The sequence below is a fragment of the Ursus americanus genome, chromosome 19, assembly GCF_024610735.1.
Source record: "Ursus americanus isolate L20-20 chromosome 19, mUrsAme1.1.p, whole genome shotgun sequence".
NCBI lineage: Eukaryota > Metazoa > Chordata > Mammalia > Carnivora > Ursidae > Ursus > Ursus americanus.
Window position 1 is genome coordinate 22814956 of NC_142145.1, and position 23631 is coordinate 22838586.

Consider the following 23631-nt stretch of genomic DNA (forward strand, 5'->3'; position numbering starts at 1 on the left):
CCATAAATTGACCAATTCAACAAATACTGTATCTACTACTATGTGCAAAGCACTCCAGATACAAAAAACAAGTAGCACATAATGAGAAAGTGGTTCTCAACCCTATCAGACAAACATCCCATTTTTGTAACAAATAATTTATATCACCCCCTCTTAGCCATCCTGAAACAAAGTTCTAACACGCACATATTTTTAAATAAAATAATTTAATTGTAACATAAAGGAGAAAAAGATTAATATATAATAAAGTGCACATTTCAATAAAAATGCTCAGGCATGGGGCACCTGGTTGTCTCAGTCAGTTAAGCGTCCGACTCTTGATCTCAGCTCAGGTCTTGATCTCAGGTCATAAGTTCAAGCCCGGCACTGGAGCCAACTTATAAAAAATTGCTCAGGCATGATACTTCACTTATATGTAGAATCATCATAATTATGACAGCACAATTATGACAAATTCAGACTTTCCAAGACAGGTGTGTTGTTTTGGCAACTCAAATAGCACAATGGCACTGCAGATGGTAACATGGATTTCCCCAAACGGTGAATTCTTGATAGAGTTCCAAACAAAACAACTTCAATTAAGAAAAAGAATTAAGAGAAACTTAATTTCTGAAAAAGTGAGTATATATTAAGATATAGTTAGGGGCGCCTGGGTAGCTCAATCGGTTAAGCATCTGCCTTCCACTCAGGTCATGACCCTAGGGTCTTGAGATCGAGCCCCACAACAGGCTCCCTGCTCAGCAGGGAGTCTGCTTCTCCATCTCCCTTTGTTCTTCCCCCTGCTTGTACTCTCTCTTTCTCTGTCAAATAATCGACAAAATCTTAAAAAAAAAAAAAAAAAAGATGGAGTTAGATCATTATATGTTTACCTCCTACATGAATTTCTGGGGCATGTGAAAGTGTTATGGGATGCATGATAATTCTTCACAGTCCCTCACATTATAGGATGGCATTCCTTGCCCCCATCTACCAATGCTCCTCTAATTTCCACAACATCCCTTAAAGTACAGTACTTACTCCATTGAGAACCACTAATCTAGAAGATCCAAATTTATCACTACACTAAGTAAGAGATGTAGAAGTAGGTATTAAATTGATTTGGTACTATAAATGAGAAAGCATGGGAAGTCCAGAGGTAAGATAAGTCTTACCATGGTTTAGCAATAAGGCTGGGCTATGCTACATAGCAGCAACAACCAAACCCAAAAATATCAATAGCTTAAAACAAGAATTAATTTCCTGCATAAGCTAAACTCTATGTCCGTCACAGATAATGGGTCACTGCTCAAGATCATCTTTCAGAAATTAGGCTAACAAAACAAAGGCTTCATCACTACATATGTCCTCAAATGGCAGGGGAAAGACAGGATAACTCACGCACTGTCTTTTAAAGTCTGTCACTTCTGCTCACATTTGATTGGCCAACGTCATATGGCATGCCAGTGGTTCTCAACCAGGAAAACTCTGTCCCTCAGAGGACTTTTGACAATATTTAAAGACATTTTTGATTGTCACAACTGGAATGGAGAGGTGGGAAACAGAGAACTACTGGTATCAAGTAGTAAAGGCCAGAGCTGCTGCTAAACCTCCTGCAATGCACAGGACTGCACGCCATGACAGACATTAACCGGCCCAAAATGTCGACAATGCTGAAACTGAGAAATCCTGAACCGTGCTTAATTTCAATGTGGGGAAGGGAGACAGAAGTGCAATACTACCATGTGCCAGAAAAGAGCCATCAGAATACTTACTGGTGGAATAATACTAATAACTACCACATGTGAGTAAGAATTTGCCAGGCTGAAGGAAAATCAGGAAAAGCAGAGGGATAAAAGTGCATTTGTTTTTCTAGAGTTGGTTCATCATAGGAAAAAGGAAGGAATAATGGCATTAGATTTGCATCAGAAAGAAAACTAAAATCAAAGCATGGAGAATAACTTTGGAAAGGGAAACAAAACTAGTTAGGAGACAGTGATCAGCAAAATGATAGGGTCTAGATTAGGGGCATGGGCAATGGAAACAAAGGGGGAATCAATATTTCTAAGTAGAACGGACTAGGTTTTTTAATCAACTAAATATAAGGGGTGAAAAGAAGGGACAGTCAAAAGAGGACCTATTTCATAGTTAACTGAATGATGAAAGAATGAAAGATTTAAAAAGGTTAAGTAACATATTTGGTTTTAAATACACTGAGTTTGAAGAGTTCAGTAGAGAGTTAGGCCTATTCAAAAGTCTTTAAAATACAGATATTAGATAAAGTCTCTAAAATAGAAGAAAACATCCTATGGTGACAGGCGTAATGGGAGGGAAAAAGTCAGCAAAAGGGACAGAGGTTCATACTTACATCTACTTACCTATTGTGTATTTTGTCTCTAGACTTGCTATTAATCATAAGCTATCACTTATTACTGACCACAGGTCTCACAGGAACTCCATGGACTACAAAGCCAGATAACCAGGCTAATTAAGATACTCTCTAAAATTGGGGGCACCTGGGTGGCACAGTCAGTTAACGGTCCAACTCCTGGTTTCGGCTCAGGTCATTATCTCAGGACTGAGATCAAGCCCCACCTAGGGCTCTGCACTCAGCAAGGGATCCGCTTGGGACACTCTCTTTCCCTCTCTGTTCCTCCTCCCCATATGTGCATGTGCATGCGCCTATGCTCGCTCTCATAAATAAACAAACAAAGAAACAAATGCTCTAAAATCAAAGTTGAGAGCTGGCCTGAGAGGTTCTCATGGGAATTCATAAACTTTAAAGCATGTTGACATTTTTTTATTTCTCAGATGTCTGTTTACTTTTGAATTATTGAAAGTATTATACATGTGAAACAAAACATATTTTCTAGAAATTATAGGTATTTTGATCAATGATCAATAAACTACTTAATATGGGAATATGAGATAAGTGCTTACATTTAACAAGGAGAAAAAAAAAAAACCTGGCCTGGTGAAATACCATTAAAAAGAAATTCTAAGTATAGCCTTAGAAGCAAAAAACAAAAAGGTGTGCAGGCTTAGTTCAACCGCCTATAGCAGAAGTTACAGCCTCAATTCTAAATAGAGGAAGGTCTGAAAATTGGGGTTCCTTAAACTGAGGTAAATGGAGAAGCACTCCCCAAAGCACAAAGGATTATGTGCACAGGTATTAATGATTATAAAATCTGAGATGCGAATGATACAATCAAACAAAAAGAATGTCTTTGTTGTAACTCTTAAGATGAATTACAAGGGACAAATTTAGAGATATGCTTCTTGTTCTCCCATAGGTCTTGGGTAAGTATCATATTGGTGTACCAGGCTTTACCTTAAATAATCTTATTTAAAAATTAACCTTGTTACTAGACTTTCTCTGGGGATAATTTTGTAATGTATAAAAATATCAAATTACCAGGATGTACACCTGAAACTAATAGGATATTGTATACCAGTTACACCTCAATCAAAAAAAAAAAAAGTTTGCTATAGCGCCTGGGTGGCTCAGTTGGTTAAGCATCTGCCTTCCGCTCACATCATGATCCCAGGGTCCTGGGATCAAGTCCAATGCAGGGCTCCCTGCTCAGGGGGGAGTCTGCTTCTCCCACTCCCTCTGCCACCCCCCCCCATTTGTGCTCTCTCTCTCTCTCAAGTAAATAAATAAAATCTTTTAAAAAAAAAAGTTTGCTTCAACGGGGACTTGACCCCTCTGCATTTCTGAGTTGCATCATCTGGCCCCTTTGGTTGACGCACCAGAAACAAGATCCCATGCCCTACCACACAGCATCTCTTCCAGGTCCCAGAGGAAGGGAAGAGGCCAGAAACTCAGGGTGGTGACTGGTCAGTCTGGCTGTGCAGCAGGCCCAATGACTGGTCACCTCCATGTGGTAAAGCCATGCGGTCACAAACGGAAGAGGAAGAACGGAGCAGCAGCTAAAACAGAACAAGCTGCTAAAGGTCTTGGAGGTGATGGCATCGAGAGAATCTTAGAAGGAGTATAAGATGTGCCTGATCTGAGTATTTCATATCAGTTTCAAATACTGTTATTGATAGGGTGTTACAGGCCAAAATATCTCTCCCCACCAAATTCGTATGTTGAAACTCTAACCTAACCCCTCATAATGTGACCGTATTTGGAGACAGAGCTTTAAAGAGGTTAATCAAGGTTAAATGAAGTCATTAGGGTGGGCCCTGATCTAATATGACTGCTGTCCTTATAAGAAGAGATTAGGACATAGACATGTACAGAGAAAAGACCATGTGAAGACACAGGGTAGAAGACAAAGCCATCTACAAGCCAAGGAGATAAACCTCAAAAGAAACCAACCCTGCTAACACCTTGATCTTGGTCTTCCAGCCTTCAGAACTGTGAGAAAATAAACTTCTGTTGATAAGCAAAGAACAAAAAAAACCAAAATTTAAAAACCCAACATTTTTCTGAATTCATAAATTAGAGGTTGTTAAGAAAAGAATCAACAAAGTCCTCTAGGTGGCACCTGATTTTTGTTGGCCAAAAATTCTGTAGTTGATTTTCCAAGGAAAATCTCTACCCCTCCAGGCAGGTGGAATAATCCCCAACCTCACCAGCAACGGTCACCTCCTAGCCACATTAGTGGTTTCAAAGATAGGGAAGGACCCAAATCAGATCAATGACACAGCTCCAGGACTTCTGTTGGAACTACAGAGGGGAAAGAAATCTCTCTGCTGGACTTGATACTGGGAGTAGCCTGGAGCTGACCTGAGATTTAAACAGAAAGGAAAGCAAAGCCAAGAGCGTCTGGGTGGCTTAGTCAGTTAAGCATTCCCTTTGGCTCAGGTCATGATCCCAGAGTCCTGGGATCAAGCCCACATGTGGGGCTCCCTGCTCAGGAGGGAGTCTGCTTCTCCCTCTCCCTCTGCCTGCAGCTCCCCCTGCTTGTGCATGTGTGCTCTCTGTCAAATAGATAAATAAAATCTTAAAAAAAAAAAAAAAAAAAAAAAAAGCAAAGCCAAGACAAAGAGTCCTGATGATACTGGCTGGTTTGACCCAGGATCCAGCACTCTGAGACCAGCTCTATTTCCAGACCAAGCCAATGAATTCCCCTTTTGACAAAGTTTGACTGCTACATGTTTCCCAGTACATAATTACTGAACAAAAATTAAATTAACATTCTCAGAAATAACAGTGATATAATACAAACCACATAAAATCTGGAACCAATCAGTAGCCTAGCCAATAATACAGATAATTAGTTACTTTAAAATAGCAGTTGTCAAACTCTCTGGTCTCAGGTCCCCTTATTTACATTCTTAATTATTGAGAATTCCAAATAGCTTTTATGTTCTAAAACTAAAAGGTATTTAAATATGTATTTATTAAATTAATTTAAAATAATAAGCCCAGTGTGTGTTAATAATTAATGTTTTATGAAAAAAAATAACTACTTTCCAAAACAGACAAAAATATCAGTATTCGGAGTGACAGTATTTTCCATTTTTGCTAATTTCTTTAATGTCTAACTTAAGACAGCTGGATTCTCATATTTGTTTCTGCATTCAATCTGTTCTGATACGGTGTTTTGGTTAAAGTACAAGAAGAAAATGTGCCATACGTACATACTTGGAAAAGAGAGAAGTATTTTAATGGCCTTTTTAGATAATAATGGTTATTCATCTTTTATTCAACACAAAAATGCAACAAATGGCAATCCTTAAAGGTTAGCTGCAATGTGGAATCTGAAACTGTATCAATAAACTTCTTGGCTCTGTTGTATACTGTACTTTGAACGGATCTCCTACCCATGCATGATCTTTGTAACATCATGCACTGGTCACTAAAAAATACTGGTTCACCGAATTATACAGATCTTCCAAATGCTGACACATTTCCTTACACAATATATATATTTTTTAAAAATCATATTCGTTAATATCACTACCAATCTCATTAGAAAAGTCTTTAAGTATTACACAGCTGGCAAGCCCATGTGGCAGACACAAATTTTCAAATCTAAAATTTTCACTTGAAAGATCATATTTTATCATGGCAACAACTAGTTATTCTCCTTGAGTGTGGGGCCCACTTCACTAATTTCCAAGGAAATACCTGACAAATATTCAAGTCTGAGTGAGTATGGTTCATCTGTTAGTCGTTCTTTTAAGTAAAAATGAGAGGTAGTCCACTAAAAAAAGCAGCTAATTTACCTTGCAGTTCAACCACACAAGTACTATTCCTAGAGATGAACCTTGTACTTGGATGTGCATAAGAACTTTATGCACACTTCCATTTAAACACACTGAATATTAAAAAGATATGCACTCCAGGGTAGAGATTTTAAAAATAAAACTTTTACTGCTTCACCAAAGATACTGTTAAGTGAAACAACATTTTTTCAAATGCTTAACGTTTGTTTGGCTGTGAAGAACACAGTAAAGATTCATACAGTCTGATGCCACTGCCTTGATTCATGCTAAGGTGCCAGCGGTTTAGGACGCACCACTGCTTCTTCACCATCAATGCAAATGTCAACACAGAAAAACAGCAAGTAACATGTTTTATTATGAAAACAATTTTGACTTCATGAACCTCCTAAAAGAATAGCATCATAGGGACCCCAGGAGTCTGTGGACTACACTTTGGGAAACACTATTTAAAAAGATTGAAAATTAAGATGAATTTTAATAACTAATAACTGAAAAATGCATATCATAAAACCTCTGAAACGAAGGAAACTATCAATTCATCTAGCTTATTCTTTCAAAAGTTGTGTTTCAGAATCCCCTGCAGGTTAGCCCAGCCCTACTAACTATATTTCAAGAGTGGGGCCCCACCTAAAAAGCACTCGAGGAGTTTGAGGTGCTGTCAGTTTTACAAAGCACTGATCTAGTCTATGCTAGTCTACACATTTCACTTTACAAACTACCAAAAAGACAGTGAAATATCATGAACATATTACAATATCATGAACATATGGAATTGATTACAAAACTAACTACACAGAAGTCATGTCATTTTTCTTTACTATTAACTAACTGCCTAATTTCAACATCTATACACATAAAGTTCTTCCTTTAATTTTAGTGGGGCATATCTCTGACACAGATGTATCTAGTGTGTTTATATACAATGATACCTGGTTTATCTTACTCCATTAAGTACTACTTCCATTCATCCTTTCATCAGATGATTGAATTACTACAGTGATTAGCATCTGTTGATACTCTAGAATTCACTAGCAAATACTACTGATATCCTTAATTAAGTTTTACATTTAGAAATACATTTTGATTTGAAAAAGATCTGAATTCATTCACATTAAAATAAAGAAATCATACCTTATTACAAAAGACAAATATTCCGTAGTAGTCCTTAAGAAAAATAAATGATATGCATTCTAACCATGCAAATTGCGGTTTGATGGATTTTAAGTAAATTACTCCAGTGCATCAGTGACTGCAAAATAAAGCCTGTCCCATACTTAGGCAAAGCAATAAGGATAAAATATCCAAAGCCTTTATAATCAAGGAGTACTTTTTTTTTAAATCATACAGATTCCCATACCTCCTCCACTCAATTCCCATTCTGAACTTGTGTGTGTGTGCTGGAATGGAACGTGGAAAGAGAAAAATAATTTTTTAAAAAAAATAGTTATTTCAGAGATGAAGATTCAACTACTGTTCGACCAACACTTACAAACTACTGCAGATGATGTAAATGGAGAACTGAACATGCCCTCTTTTTATGATTTCTAAAGAAATGCTAACTAGTTGGGCTTGCTGAGCAACTGTCTCACAGCGTGTAAGTTAACTCCTGACAGCAAAAGCTAAATGCAAATTTGCCTCTCAGGAACCAATGAAGTGACCCATTAACTGGTGCCTAGAAAATGTATGGTTTCCAAGCAGATTAACCCGCTTTGAAAACCAAATTCCTTTGGGAGTTTAGATGATAATTTTGACACCTAAACAAAGCCCTAAGTCTCTAAAAGGAGCCCAAATATGCATTTTAGAATACTTTAAGAAAAAGATCAACTTCCTATTTAGAATAGTAATGCTATACCAACTTCTTATCATGGGAAATACAAGTCCCTAAAACTTGCTACGAGACATTTCAAAGGACTTGAAAAAATGAACAAGAGAAAAGAGGGGAGAGTGGGACAAATGAAGGGACAAACACTTAAGCAAAACAAACGTGGCAATACCTCCACGAGACCCATTAAGTTAGATGTGAGATGATTACACAGTACATATGTACATCATTGTATTAAAGAATGTAAAGCTGACACAAGTGAAACAGTTCAAAATACAAAGTTAGAGGACCTTAATAGCTTAGCCTCCTCCAACTCCAATCCTGCTGCACCCCAGGCCAACTGAATCACAATTTCTGGAGGTGGGATCCAGCCACCAGTATTTTGCAAAGCTCCCCAGAAGATTTCAAAACGCAGCCAAGGTTGAGACCACCATCCTCATCCTTGGGAGTAAAAAAGCAATAAAAAGATGAACCCCACACAGTTACAAGTTCTCCAAAGTGCAAACAATTTTCATTTAAAATGTAAATAATATAGTCTTTGAGCTTAAATGTATTTACAATTATCACCAACTTTAAATTAAGATGTTACAGCAATCTTTACAATCAGTCTCTGGTCTCTATCTATCTGACCTATGATATAATTTGCAGTAGCAAATAACCAAGACTTAAATTATAAGATTCTGACCACCAATCATCTCAGTTTTACATAAGTAAGCACTACCCTAGTTTCTATCCACTCTCATGGTTAAAACAAATTTTCCTGGATGCCAATCACACTACAAAATAATGTCAAGGTGACACAACCCAAAATACCATGTTCCTGAGAAACTGGAATTTAGCCACATTTCCCATCACCAAAATTACACATTTTAAAATGAGGAAAAAAATCCAAAATTTCTAAATCTGACTCATTACCAAGTCTATGTTTTGTCATATTATGATGCAAACGGTATCATACTGAAAGCTGCTCAAATGAGTACCTACACATATTTAACTGTTTGAATTTCTTTTTAAAACAATCAAATCTTCAGCAACTGTTGAGCAAAAAGCCCATAATTTGACAATTTAACAAAACTATATTATATCCTGTGTTATGCTGACCCAAGTCCTTTAACTTTGATTTAGTGTAGAAAACAACGACATCAATGAAACCGTTTTAATCATGTTAGTTTTACACATAATTAAGCATCACTTCAGAGTCAACCTTTAATCACGTAAGCAAAACAAAAATTTCTAGACAACTATACAATCTTCTAGAAAAAAAGGAAATCAAAACATGTACAATGAGTACTGAAATGGCCAACCTAAGATTTTAAAGGCCCATTCATGCTAAAAATCACTGAATGAAAAATGAAAAAAAGTTAGGCATGAGCTAGAGGTGGACAAAGTAGAACTCAAACAAGTTTAAACGTAAGAAAAATAACGTACTCACCAAAATAGGCAAAATTTTAGACGAGACGAATTATGCAATTTAAATGTAATGAACGAGGCAGATCCTGTAGGGTTAACTGCCCTAGTAGAGGCCTCAGCAATTCACAGCTCAATTAGAATAGTGTCTAACGATGTTACTATAACACCAGCTCAATCAGAAAAAAAAAAAAATATATACAAAAAAAAACAGCTTCCAAGCCAGAGAGCTGGAGTGTGACTAGGCAGCATAAATTAGTTTAATACTTGCTCTTTAATTTGCCGGGGGGGGGGGGGGGGGAAGGACCTAAAGGGGAATGCAGAAAAAATAATTCACACACAAAGAAACAGATCAACTAAAATGTAGTTTAAGAAAGTGAAGCATACATAGATTTTTAGAAATAAGATTTGCTGCTTCAGAGTATAAACAGAACTGCTTCAAGCAGCAAAGCCATCAGAAAGGCCAATGATCCATATAAAATGTATTCTAAAAATTTCAAATTCACTTTCTCAGCCCAAATTTTCATTAAATCTGCAACCGATTTGCAGTTCTTTTCTAAGCTTAAGATTTACAATGATGGCACTTAGCTAAACAGAGAAGCTTCTACTTAGGCACTCCCACTTCAAAAATAAAAAAAATTAAGATGTAATACCTCTTTAAAGCAACCTCACCCAAAAACCTGGAAAGCAAAGAAAAAGCCACTTCTGTTAACAGACTCACAAAATGTTATATATATATAAAAGCCTCTAGAAAGGCTTTTAGTTTTAATTCCAACAACTTAAACCTACATAATTTATTATCACCTTTAGACCTAAAATACTGGGAGTCGTAAATGCTTAGCCTGCCTATATTACTCTGTTCTGTAACAAGCCCTTTTAAGAAAACAAAATCATAGCTTATGAAACATTAACAGGATATCATATTTTTAAATGTTAATTATATCAATCATTTACAACGTGAAGTGTCATATACTAAGCATATCAGAACTTTTCAAAAGAGAAAATAAGAAGTCCTTAGCCGAAAAAGAAAAGTTACACATTAGAACTTCCTATGCTATATTTCAATCGAAATATATTTAGTGTCAGTACAACAAGGCAACGGCAATTTATGAAATCCACAATAAAATTTATTCCAATGCAACGTTCTAAATCTGATTACTTTTTGAAAGTATGCATTTCTTTATTTTCTCTAAAGACTACATGGTCTCTTCCAACAAAAATACTGAACCTACTTTTTAAACCCCACATAATCGAATTGCTATTGAGACTAAAAAGATGCTAATTCTGACAAAAGTCAAAGATTGTTAACAAAAATTAGCCAAGATTACAAGCCTTTAGAAAATTAATTCAAACAAATTAAAATGATTCCACATTATCTTGTGTTTATAATTCCGGAATAACTGGCAGGTTGCCCTTAAACTATGGTACAAAAATTAAAGACATTAAGAAACTAAATTCAAAATAAATAATTAGAAATACATTTGTTCATTTAAAAAAAAATTGCTAGGGTTTTAAGGGGGAAAATAGCTATCAGTTACCAGCAGAGTTTTTAAAAACCTCCCTATACCCGCAAAGAAATCTTTCAAGTTAACCACACACACCCATTTCTTTGAAAATCTTGCCTGAGAAATTATAACCTCAGTTTGGGGCATGTGATGGAGCCACCGCCCTACATCCTACACCAATTTCACGCTCAGTACTTGTAGTCCTAGCAGTAGGATAAACTATATCTTTTATTTTTTATTAGGAGTGGGGTGGGGTGGGGTTGGGGTGGCGGCCAGTTAGGTACTGAGAATGCTTCCCGCATACCGCCATCACCCACAATACTCAAAAAGTAAACAAATCAAAGCCAGAAACAAGAACTGGAATGACACAATCAGTAAGGGAAAGTAAAGGACAAAGAGAAAACAAAAATTACCTTGAGAAAAGAAATTAAGGCAGGCCATTTACAACTTTCATTTATACCTAAGGCGACACACTCCAGCCTACCCAGCGCGCTCGGCTGGGGCGGACAGTGCAACTACTCAAGAACAACAAAGAGAAGCGGCGGCCGCAGCATGAGTCCCGGTCCGAGTTTAACTTGATTCTGCCACAGACCGCAAGGGGAGTTCGGGGCCGGAGGACCGAGCCCAGAGCCCAAGGGGACGCGAGGCCCGGCGGCCCCGCCTGCCCTCCGCTGGGGCCGCCGGCCGGCCCCGTCAGGGGACCGCGCTCGCTCTCCCGGCGCACCCGCCGGCCTCCCGCTCGTTCCCCGCCGCCGCCGCCGCCGCCGCCGCCGCCAGGAGCCCGCCCCGGGGCGGGGAAGCCGCGGGCGGGGTGCGCGGGCCCGGCCGGGGGAAGGGGAGGGGACATGGCGCATTACCTGGGCTCGGGCGATGGCGGGGAGTGTCCGCTCTCCCGCCGCGGCTCGTCCACGGGGACGCCGGGCCAGTCGCTCCCCGGGTGGCCCGGAGCGCTCCTCGGCCCCCGCCCAGCCGCGTCCGGGCCAGGCCGCCCCTCCTCGGCGCCGCGCCGCTGCCCGCGCGGGCCGCCTCGAGCTCCCGGGCCGCCCCGCGGCGGGGTGCCTCTCTCGCGGGGCTCCCGGCTCCCTTCACCCGCTCCCGCCCCCTGAGCGGCCGTGGAGTTGAGGGGAGGGTGGGAAGGGCCTCCCGAGGAGAGCAGGCGGGCGCGAACGCGGGCTCCGCCACCCGAGCCGCTCCGTTACCGCAGCGGCGACGACGACCAGGGCCGTGTTGTTGCTGCCAACTTGTCGAAAGGACACTGAGCATGCGCGCACAGAGACAACATCCGGGTAATTTCAGGGTTTGGCCCTTTTTCCCCCCGCAGCTTTCCTTTCTCCCGGCTGCCTCCGCCTCCCGCCCGGAGTGACGGGAGGGTCGCTCTGCGCCTGCGCCGGTGAGACAGCACCAGTCGGCTGGATGCCCTGAGTCCCGTTCTGGGCTCCGGCCCTGGCTGAGGGCGCTGCCGCACAAAGCTGCTTGGAGGGAGTTCATCAGAGAAATTGGCATCCCTTTGCAGAAAAGTACTCAAGCAGCGGGAGAGCTAGGAGTAGAGTGGGCATCCAGTAAGTGTTTATAAATAGCGATCAGCCGGCCCTTGTGTTTTGAGGACCTGAGGGCACAAAAATTAGACTTGGACAGCCACCTCCGGGGTGAAGGTGGCTGTAGCGGTTTACTTTGGGAAGAAACTGGCAATGACCGCACCTTCCCTTTCCTCCAGCCCTGGATCACTGGATCCAAAGGTGTTTAAATTTGCCAAATCCCTTTTGGGCTTAAGAGATGCACAGGAGAGTCAAGGAATCATACGTTTGAGAGTCTGGCCAGGTGTTACGAAAAGTGAGTGGAAGAGATTTAGGTGGAAGCTCAGAGTTGGAAGGGACCTTCAAGGACCTACAACACACCTGTTAACTAGGTTACCTGTTGGGTAGGGAAAAGCATAACTTCTGCTTTAGAATTAATACTTTATTCGAAAGTTTTCCAAGATGCATGCATTTCTTTTATATTTAAAGTTTCAGAAAACAATTATATATTTTTAAATTTTTATTTTTTGTTACCAAATTTTTATTTTTCGTTATATTTTTGTTACCACCTAGAAGATACTTCCATGGGGGGGGGGGTCCTATGAAAACTAATTACTGGGAAGTTTGGGCTTTTTTTAAGATTTTATTTATTTATTTGACAGAGAGAGAGAGAGACAGCCAGCCAGAGCGGGAACACAATCAGGGGTGTGGGAGAGGAAGAAGCAGGCTCCCAGCGGAGGAGCCTGATGCTGGGCTCAATCCCAGGACTCCAGGATCACGACCTGAGTGGAAGGCAGACGCTTAATGACTGAGCCACCCAGGTGCCCCAATTACTGGGAAGTTCTAAAATCATTTCTTAAGTCTGGTCACCCTCCTCCCTTTCACACACAGTGTCCTACCCCCTATTCCCATACTGTCCTCCCCACCATCACATTCTGTACTCTTACCTCTTCTACGAGAAAGCCTCTACAACTGTCATTTTCACTGGTCCTTACTCCTGGGGTTCAGGAAGACTTTCCAAGACTAGTTTTAAGGTAATTCATTTACAGATCTTCCACTGCTATATGTACGATTTAATAAAATTGTTCAACTTGAGAAATTACCTGAGGACAGAGCATCCCCTTTCAAAACTTTCCTCCCACCTGACAGAACAAAATAAAACTCTCACCCATTACTTAAGGTGCATCAACTCAAGATGTATTTATTTTTTTTATTTTATTTTGTTTATTTATTTTGAGAGTGCAGGGGAAGGAGCAGAGGGAGAGAGAGTATCCCAAGCAGACTCCTTGCTGAGAGCAGAGTCCGATGCGGGGCTCTAACCCACAACCCTGAGATCATGACCTGAGCCAAAATCAAGAGTCCAACACTCAACCAAGTCACTCAGGCACCCCAACCCAAGATGTAAAAACCTTCAGGGCAATTCAAAGGGACAGTTCAGAAATTGGTGTCTTGGGGCGCCTGGGTGGCTCAGTTGTTAAGCATCTGCCTTCGGCTCAGGGCGTGATCCCAGGGTCCTGGGATTGAGCCCTGCATGGGGCTCCCTGCTCTGCTGGGAGCCTGCTTCTTCCTCTCCCACTCCCCCTGCTGTGTTCCCTCTCTCGCTGGCTGTCTCTCTCTCTGTGTCAAATAAATAAATAAAATCAAAAAAAAAAAAAAAAGAAAGAAAGAAAGAAAGAAAGAAAGAAAGAAAATAAAGAAAAAGAAATAAATTGGTGTCTTTGATGAGCAAGTGAATGACCTGAATGGGTTATAAATTCTTTTGCAAGTCAGGTGGTTTCCAGTTCTTTGCTATCAACAAAATTGAAGGAAGGTCTAACTAAGTGATTTGGTAATAGATTAACATGTGGTTCCTAGGCAGTATACCTCAGAAGGAGTTAAAAGTAACATCACTATAGGGGCACCCGGGTGGCTCAGTTGGTTGAGCATCCAACTTGATTTCAGCTCAGGTCTTGATCTCAGGATCAGGAGTTCAAGCCCCACCTTGGGCTCCACCCTGGGTGTGTGTGGAGCCAACAGTAACATTCCTATAACTAAACCTCTTCCATTCCCATCTGTGTTAGTTATTTATTACTGTGTAACAATTTAATCACAAATTTAGCAGCTTAAAACAACACACATTTGTTAGTTCACAGTTTCTACGGATCAGGAGTTTAAGCAGGGTTTAGCTGGGTTCTCTGCAAGAGCACAAAATGAAGCTTGATTGGGAAAGGATGCACTTCCAAACTTCTTGGCATTCAGTTACCTGCTGGCTGCAGGACTGAAGGCTTTTAGTTCCTTGCTCACTGTCAGCTGGAGGTCCCTTCAATTCTTTGTCATGTGGCCCTCTCCATAGGGAAGTTTATAATATGGCAGCTTCCTTCTTCAAAGCCAGCAAGGGGGAGAGTCTCAGTGTAAGACACTGGTAACAACCTCACGTAACATAATCATGTATGCATAATCACATACATCCTGTCACCTTTGCCATACTCTATTGGCCAGAAGCAAATCACAAGTCCCACCCTCACTCAAGGGAAGGACACCACACAAGGGCACAAATGCCAGGAGGCAGGGATCATGTGGGGCTACATCAGAGCCCACTACACCATCTATTTATTTATGCAAATAATAATCCCTTCAACACCAACCTCCTCAGAATTTCTCGTCAGGTTGTCTTCACTCTCTTGCTTAAGGAAAACCTGACTTTCCCCCTAGGACAGTGTATCCCCTGCCATCCTGCCAAGTAGTGGCAACTGTGTTTTTTACCATAAGCCTCTCAGACTGTGCCTGGAAGTGGAGTAGATGTCCTCCTTGCTCTTCAGCAGACCATCCTCCTCTTCCCCTCCTAACCTGCAGCTTTAAATCTTGTTAACCAGTACCCCTCCTCATTGCTTTCATTCCCCTTCATTTTTTCACCATTTGCTCCTGTCAGTCACTCCAATACCACTTCTCTCTTACTTCTAGGTGCTTCTAATGTACATGTGGATGATCTTCCCAATACTCTGACCTCTCAGTTCTTTGACTTCTCCTCCAGGGATCTTGTCCTACCCTAACTCAGTCACTCACTCTCATGAGCATAATCACAGAAGCCTTCTCAAATTTGCAACTTCATCATAATTACAATTTCAAACATCTTATACTTTTTTAAGATTTTTATTTATTTATTAGAGAGAGACAGCCAGCGAGAGAGGGAACACAAGCAGGGGGAGTGGGAGAGGAAGAAGCAGGCTCCCAGAGGAGGAGCCTGATGTGGGGCTCGATCCCAGAACGCCGGGATCACACCCAGAGCTGAAGGCAGACGCTTAACGACTGAGCCACCCAGGCGCCCCAACATCTTATACTCTTAACACCATCTCATATTCCAAATTTCCTTGTAGCGATTGTTTAAAGTACATATCCACTCTCTCCCATCCTTACCCAGATTAAACCCCTGGCCAATCATTGCATCACTCCCTTGCATACACCCTCAACCCCAGTACTTTCTTCCCCCTTTGTTGTGCGTGCTGGGCAAAACCACAATCCTGATCAAGCCAGTTCTCCACCTACTCTACACCAGCACCCCTACATCTGAAAGTGGCTAGAGAAAAACACAATCACGCTAGTGAGTTTCACTGCAATTTCATCATTCTTAACCTCTAATGGGCCCTTAGTCCTCCTCCAGAATCCCACTTCCCTCCTCCATTCTTCCGGATTTCATACCTCTCTGTCCTCTAACCTACAGCTCCTTCCTTTTCATCCTCATTTTCCAGTTAATAACCTTGCTTCCTTTTTCACTGAGAAAATTGAAGCAATGAGATGAAAATCTCCACAGAATCCCACGATCTCATCTACCCATACCCACATACCAACGTCCGTAACCTCTTCTCCACCTTACCCTCCATTATGTATTTGAATTTTCCATGCTCCTAGCCAAAGACAGTCCCTCTGCTAAGGCAACAACCCAATCATGGCTTGCCTAATCAAGATCATCACCATCACTCCAACAATTATCCCCCCTCGTCTAATTATCAATATTTTCCTCTATGCTGGGTCATTCCCATCAGTTTATAAGCAGCTGTTCTTTCTCCAATCATACAAAATCTCTTTGGCCCATTTCCACTGTCAGCTACTGCCCCATTTCTCTACTTTAATTCCAACAAAACTTCTAAAAGAGTTTTCTACACTTTCTGTCTCTAGTTCTCCCCCCCTCTGTAGCAGAATATATGCCATATGATACAATTTATATAAAGTTCAAAAACAGACCAAATACAATGTCTATGATAGGACTACATATACATATGTAATAGAATCAAAACAATGCACACAAGGTTACATATGTGGCATATTTTAGGTATCCAGCTGAGCAGGTCTCCCACCTTCTCTTAAAGCAACTCCATTCATGCTTTCATCCTTACCACTCTATCAAAACTATTCAAGGTCAACAATGAACTTCATATTGCCTAAGTCCAATGATCTATTTGCAATTCTCATCTTTTTTTTTTAATGATTTTTTTATTATATTATGTTAGTCACCATACAGTACATCCCCGGTTTCCGATGTAAAGTTCGATGATTCATTAGTTGCGTATAACACCCAGTGCACCATGCAATATGTGCCCTCCTTACTACCCATCACCGGTCTATCCCATTCCCCCACCCCCCTCCCCTCTGAGGCCCTCAGTTTGTTTCTCATAGTCCATAGTCTCTCATGTTTCATTCCCCCTTCTGATTACCCCCCTTTCTTTATCCCTTTCTTCCCCTACCGATCATCCTAGTTCTTATATTCCATAGATGAGAGAAATCATATGATAGTTGTCTTTCTCTGCTTGACTTATTTCACTTAGCATTATCTCCTCCAGTGCCGTTCAAGTTGCAACAAATGTTGAGAATTCGTTTTTTCTGATAGCTGAGTAATATTCCGTTGTATATATGGACCACAACTTCTTTTTTTTTTTTATTAATAATGATTTTTTATTATATTATGTTAGTCACCATACAGTACATCCCCGGTTTTCGATGTAAGGCTCGATGATTTATTAGTTGTGTATAACACCCAGTGCACCATGCAATATGTGCCCTCCTTACTACCCATCACCGGTCTATCCCATTCCCCCACCCCCCTCCCCTCTGTAGCCCTCAGTTTGTTTCTCATAGTCCATAGTCTCTCATGTTTCATTCCCCCTTCTGATTACCCCCCCTTTCTTTATCCCTTTCTTCCCCTACTGATCATTCTAGTTCTTATGTTCCATAGATGAGAGAAATCATATGATAGTTGTCTTTCTCTGCTTGACTTATTTCACTAAGCATTATCTCCTCCAGTGCCGTCCATGTTGTAGCAAATGTTGAGAACTCATTCTTTCTGATTGCTGAGTAATATTCCATTGTATATATGGACCACAACTTCTTAATCCAGTCATCTGTTGCAGGGCATCTCGGCTCCTTCCATGATTTAGCTATTGTGGACATTGCTGCTATGAACATTGGGGTGCATATGGCCCTTCTCTTCACTACGTCTGTATCTTTGGGGTAAACACCCAGTAGTGCAATGGCTGGATCATAGGGTAGCTCAATTTTTAACTTTTTAAGGGACCTCCACACGGTTTTCCAGAGTGGCTGTACCAACTTGCATTCCCACCAACAATGTAGGAGGGATCCCCTTTCTCCACATCCTCTCCAACAATTGTTGTTTCTTGCCTTGTCTATTTTTGCCATTCTAACTGGCGTAAGGTGGTATCTCAGTGTGGTTTTGATTTGAATTTCCTTGATGGCTAATGATTTTGAACATTTTTTCATGTGTCTGTTAGCCATTTGTATGTCTTCATTGGAAAAGTGTCTGTTCATATCTTCTGCCCATTTTTTGATTTGTTTATTTGTTTCTCGTGTATTGAGTTTGAGAAGTTCTTTGTAGATCTTGGATACCAGTCCTTTATCTGTAGTGTCATTTGCAAATATATTCTCCCATTCCGTGGGCTGCCTCTTAGTTTTTCTGACTGTTTCCTTGGATGTGCAGAAACTTTTAATCTTGATGAAGTCCCATAAATTCATTTTATCTTTTGTTTCTCTTGCCTTTGGGGATGTGTCATGAAAAAGGTTGCTTTGGCTGATGTCGTAGAGGTTGCTGCCTATGTTCTCCTCTAGAATTTTGATGGATTCCTGTCTCACATCGATGGACCACAACTTCTTAATCCAGTCATCTGTTGAAGGGCATCTCGGCTCCTTCCATGATTTAGCTATTGTGGACAATGCTGCTATGAACATTGGGGTGCATATGGCCCTCCTCTTCACTACGTCTGTATCTTTGGGGTAAACACCCAGTAGTGCAATGGCTGGATCATAGGGTAGCTCAATTTTTAACTTTTTAAGGGACCTCCACACTGTTTTCCAGAGTGGCTGTACCAACTTGCATTCCCACCAACAATGTAGGAGGGATCCCCTTTCTCCACATCCTATCTACAAAGAACTTCTCAAACTCAATACACGAGAAACAAATAAATCAAAAAATGGGCAGAAGATATGAACAGATGCAATTCTTATCTTAATTGACCTGTTTGTAACAGCTAACACAGCTAATCACTTGATTCACCTTTTCTTTTTTTTTTTTTTTAAACCACATCATCTCAGTTTTCCTCCTTCATCACTAGTCTTTCTTTCCCTGTCTTATTTCTTCTTTATTCATTCTATCTCTTTTCCCAGACCCAGGGAATGGCAATGACCTAGGGCTCATTCCTTGGATTCTTCTCTTTCATATCTATACTCATTTCATTGGTGATCTCATTAAGTCTCCTAACTTTCAGTACCATTAGAGATATATGATATCATCATATATGATGGCATTTCCAAATTTATATATTCAGCCCAGACCTCTCATCTGAACTCCAGATTCTGATACCCAGCAGTCTACTGTACATTTCAAACTTATGCCACAAACTGAAAAATATTCTCCCTCAAACCTTTTCAACCCACCAATTTTCCTGTCTCAGTTGATGATAAGTCCATCATTCAAACTGCTCAGATCAAAAACCCTAGAGTCATGCTGGGGTCATTTCTTTTACGTCTCATGTCTAGTGCGAATTCAGAGCATCCCTTACCATCTCCACGGCTACCCCCTGGTCATCTCATGTTTGGATTGGTCAACCATCATTTCATGTTTGGATTAGTCTCCTAAAAGCTCTCTCTGCTTTCAGTCTTACCCTTTAGAGTCTGTTCCCAACGTAATAAACAGAGTGATCCTCCTAAAACGTAAGTCAAATCGTGTCACTCCTCTACTTGAATCCCCGCAATGGCTTCTCATTTCACTCAGAGTAAAAGTCTTTGTCCTTAAAGCAATCTACAGGGTTCTACAAGATCTGGACCGCCACCCCACCCCATCATTACCTTTCTAATCTCATCTCCTGTTATTCTCCTGGATGAATCTCCTGCAGCCTTACTAACCTCCTTTATTGATCCTAGAAGATACCAGCCACATTCATTCCTGAGTTAGAGCCTTCACGTTGGCTCTTCCCTCTGCCTGGCACACATTTCCCCCAGATACCTGCAGTGCTAACTCCCTAGCCATCTTTAGCCCCACGTCATCTTCTCAATGAGGCCCACCCTAACCTTTTTAAAATCACAACTCATTTTGAACCCTATGCTATACCCCAGATCCCTCTTACCCTGCTCTATCTTTCCTCATAGCTCTTCTAATATGCTATATTATTTACTTATATTTATGCTTATTGCTTACTATCTATTACCCCCCACTAGAATATAAACTCCATGGGACAGGAATTTATCCCATAATGTTTAAAAAAATATATCCCAAGTGACTAGAGTTGTTATTGACAAATAGGAGGTGCTTGATAAGTATTTGTTGAATAAATGAACAAGGTGTTTCATGCTTCTATCCATAAACAATGAAAACTAGGGATAGAGTTGCTCTAAACTGTATATTATTCCAGCAAAAAGTATTCTAAATTTTAATTTTAATAGTTCATCAAAATTCATAATATTGTATGTTGTTTATACCAATTAGGTATCCAAATTTATTTTTTTTAAAGATTTTATTTATTTATTTGAGAGAGAGAGAGAGAGTGAGTGAGTATAATGGGGGGCAGAGGCATAGGGAGGGGGAAGCAGACTCCCCGCTGAGCAAGGAGTCCTAATCAGGGCCTGATCCCAGGACCCTGAGATCATGACCTGAGCCAAAGGCAGACACTTAACCAACTGAGCCACCCAGGTACTCTTCAAAATTGTATTAATAACACAGTCAAGATGAATGTTTTATGTTTTTAAAGATTATTTATTTATTTATTTGAGAGAGAGAGCACAAGTAGGGTGAGGGTCAGAGGGGGAAGGAGACTCCCCTCTGATCAGGGAACCCAACACGGGACTTGATCCTGAGACTCCAGGATCATGACCTGAGCCGAAGGCAGACACCCAACAACTGAGCCACCCAGGTGCCCCAAGATGAATGTTTTAAACTTAGAAACTCAATCAAAGATTTTTTTTTAATTTTTAGGGAAGTAGGATAGGCTGGTCAATAAAAGATTTTCCAGCCTCAAATCTCATATTATAATGTTCAGGGGCAAGTGGAATGGAAATACAAGATAAGGAGAAAAAGACTGATGTAGAATTTCTTTTTAAGAAAAGCTTGTTCATGTATTTTTTGAATGAATGATAGGTACAATATGATATTTAGATTCCCTTGGATACATTTAGAGAATGATGTAACAATCTTATTTTAAAATGCCAATACTTATTATGCCAGAAATAACAAACTTTGCCATTATTTAAACTTAAGATGAAACGTTTTAGATATGACCTTTAAAAGTACAAGAAGAGACGTGGTTTCTCAATTTTCTTTTAAGAGACATGCAAGCAAGAAATTTTTAAGACCACAGTCCCAAAGCACTCCAAGGGACCTAAGCTACCACCTTTCCTGGGACTTCTTCAGGTGAACCATCTCAATCCTATATCCATCTCTGACCTGGGCAGGCAAAGGCTTGAAGGCTTTCTCTTCCTTTTGTTTTATTTGATGGCTCACCTCCCTGACTTGGAGCTTCCCCAGGGTAAGGAGAATATAGAGCTTTTGGCTTTTCATTCCGCTTTTGGCTTTTCATTCCAGAGGTGGAGACAGAGATCTCCCACCTCCTTCACTGCCCAGCAAGGAAGAAATAGAATAATTTTTAATATGGAAGTGGCCTAGCAATTGACAGCTCCAGGCATGAGTTAGTATCATGACATTTAGGAGTTAACCCAATGTTTTTAAAAAAGAATCTAAGTTGCCCTTGAAAATCATTTAACATTGATTAACCTAAACACTATAAGTATTTCCCACATTCCTAAAGCCCTATAGTAAACTCTGTCATCTCGTTTGACTTAAAGTGTTGGAAATTATGTTTGAGGGTGACTGATATGCATTTGACTCTCAAGCGATGTGTTCTTTCAGCTTTATAGGAGGCCAAACACTTGATGAAAAAAAGAGAAGATGGGTGGAGCCAACACTCCATTTTATTTATTTATTTATTTTAATTTACTGAAAAGCTATAATAACTGTTATCCATGCCAGACCCAGCAGGGCCACAAAGGCAGCTGTGGACAGAATCCCAAGGGTAGGGAAGGGGTGGAGGCAGGAAGGAAGGAATTAGGTGGGAGGGGAAGGGAAATCACAGCCCACCTTTGTCTGGCCAGTCCTCTAAGTATTAACAGAGACCAAGAGGCACTGAAAGCAAGGGACAGGATCAGTACAAACCCCTCTGTCAGCCCTAACCATCCGTGCAATGCACATTTTATTCAGTACTTACCAGGTACCAATTAATAAGGGATTCAGAGATAAATTTACTATAGTCCATGCCCCTGAGTAGCTCCCAGACTAGTGGGGCAAGAATGAAGTGTTAATAGATAATTCTGATAATGTGGACATGGAATACTGTGAGGAAAAAAAAGAAGGAGCAACCTAATCTTGCCTGCGGGATTTCAGAAGCCTTCATAAGAAAGTGACATTGGAACTGGACTTTGAGGTAAAGTAGGAGTTTGCCAGTGGAAAAGGACTGAGTGAAGACATTCAATGCAGAGAAAACAGGCTACACCTATGACAGTGGTTGGCATGTTTGTGGAATGGTTGAAAAAGAATTCAACATATAGCCATAGACACACTTGCCATATACAAACAAAACAAAACAAAACAAAACACAATACAGCACTTATAAGAGGGTATTCATTACAACATTGCTGCCATAACAGGCTGTTGGAAAAACTCAAATGTTTACCCAAAGGAGACCGGATAAAATAAATTATGGCACATCCATACACTGAAATACTATATAACTATAATTAGAGTGGTAATTTTTGCTGTACCCATATGGAAACATCTCCAAGGTTTACTGCCAAATGACAAGGAAAAGTCCAAAACAGTGCGTATATTATGCTATCTTTTTTGTTAAAAAGGAGGAAAAATAATATGTGTTTATAACAACGATAGTTGTATAGGGTAGAGTGGGAACTGGATGGGAGGAAATTTTTCACTGTATAATTTCTTTTATTCTTGAACCCTGTAAATGCATTACCTCCTCAAAAAATTAAACTGAAACTTGATTCAAACTTGAAATTCAAAGTGACTGGAACGTATATGCTCATTCCTCTCCTTTAAGACTCAATGGATAATCAGGGTGCCTGGCTGGCTCAGTCGGAAAACCATGGGACTCTTGATCTTGGGTTCATGAGTTTGAGCCCCATGGTGGGTGTAGAGATTACTTTAAAAAAATGGGGCACCTGGGTGGCTCACTCATTAAGTGTCTGCCTTCGGCCCAGGGCCTGATCCCACGGTCCTGGGATCGAGCCCCACATCAGGCTTCCTGCTCTGCTGGGAGCCTGCTTCTTCCTCTCCCACTCCCCCTGCTTGTGTTCTCTCTCTTGCTGGCTGTCTCTCTCTCTGTCAAATAAATAAATAAAATCTTTTTTTTTTTAATTAAAAAAATAAATAAATAAGCTGGAAGGAAAAAAAAAGATTCAGTGATCCTCTAGGATCCCTGATGTTTATCAGGATTGGGTGCCCTATCTTTCTGGGCTGACGAGGCTGTGAGTTCCCTGAGGACAGAGGTTCTCTTGAAGGCTTTCTCTGCACCAAGTGTCAGAGAATGTTTGTTGAATTAACGCTTAGAGGAGAGAGGTAAGAGGTGAGAGGTGAGGCTGGAAAGAGATTTGGAGTCAGACTATGATGGAAGTTATGCAAATAAGTGTGGAGGACAGATATGTTTGGGTTTTTACAGTTTTACTGAGATACAATTACATT

The 23631-nt window shown here is 40.5% G+C and overlaps 1 protein-coding gene across 5 annotated transcripts in view; it reads right to left on the reverse strand.

Annotated features, from left to right (window-relative positions):
- Positions 1-12162, reverse strand: part of SMAD4 (SMAD family member 4) — a 55878-nt gene extending 43716 nt beyond the window's left edge. For 3 of the 5 annotated variants that reach the window (XR_006778196.2, XM_045790120.2, XM_087869795.1), the window contains exon 1: positions 11751-12162. The gene's annotated coding sequence lies outside the window, so the exon portion shown is untranslated. Of the gene's footprint in view, positions 1-8271; positions 8423-11306; positions 11613-11750 lie in introns of those variants that run through there. The other 2 variants (XM_045790123.2, XM_087869796.1) reach the window with 2 other exon arrangements.
- Positions 12163-23631: the final 11469 nt, after the last annotated feature.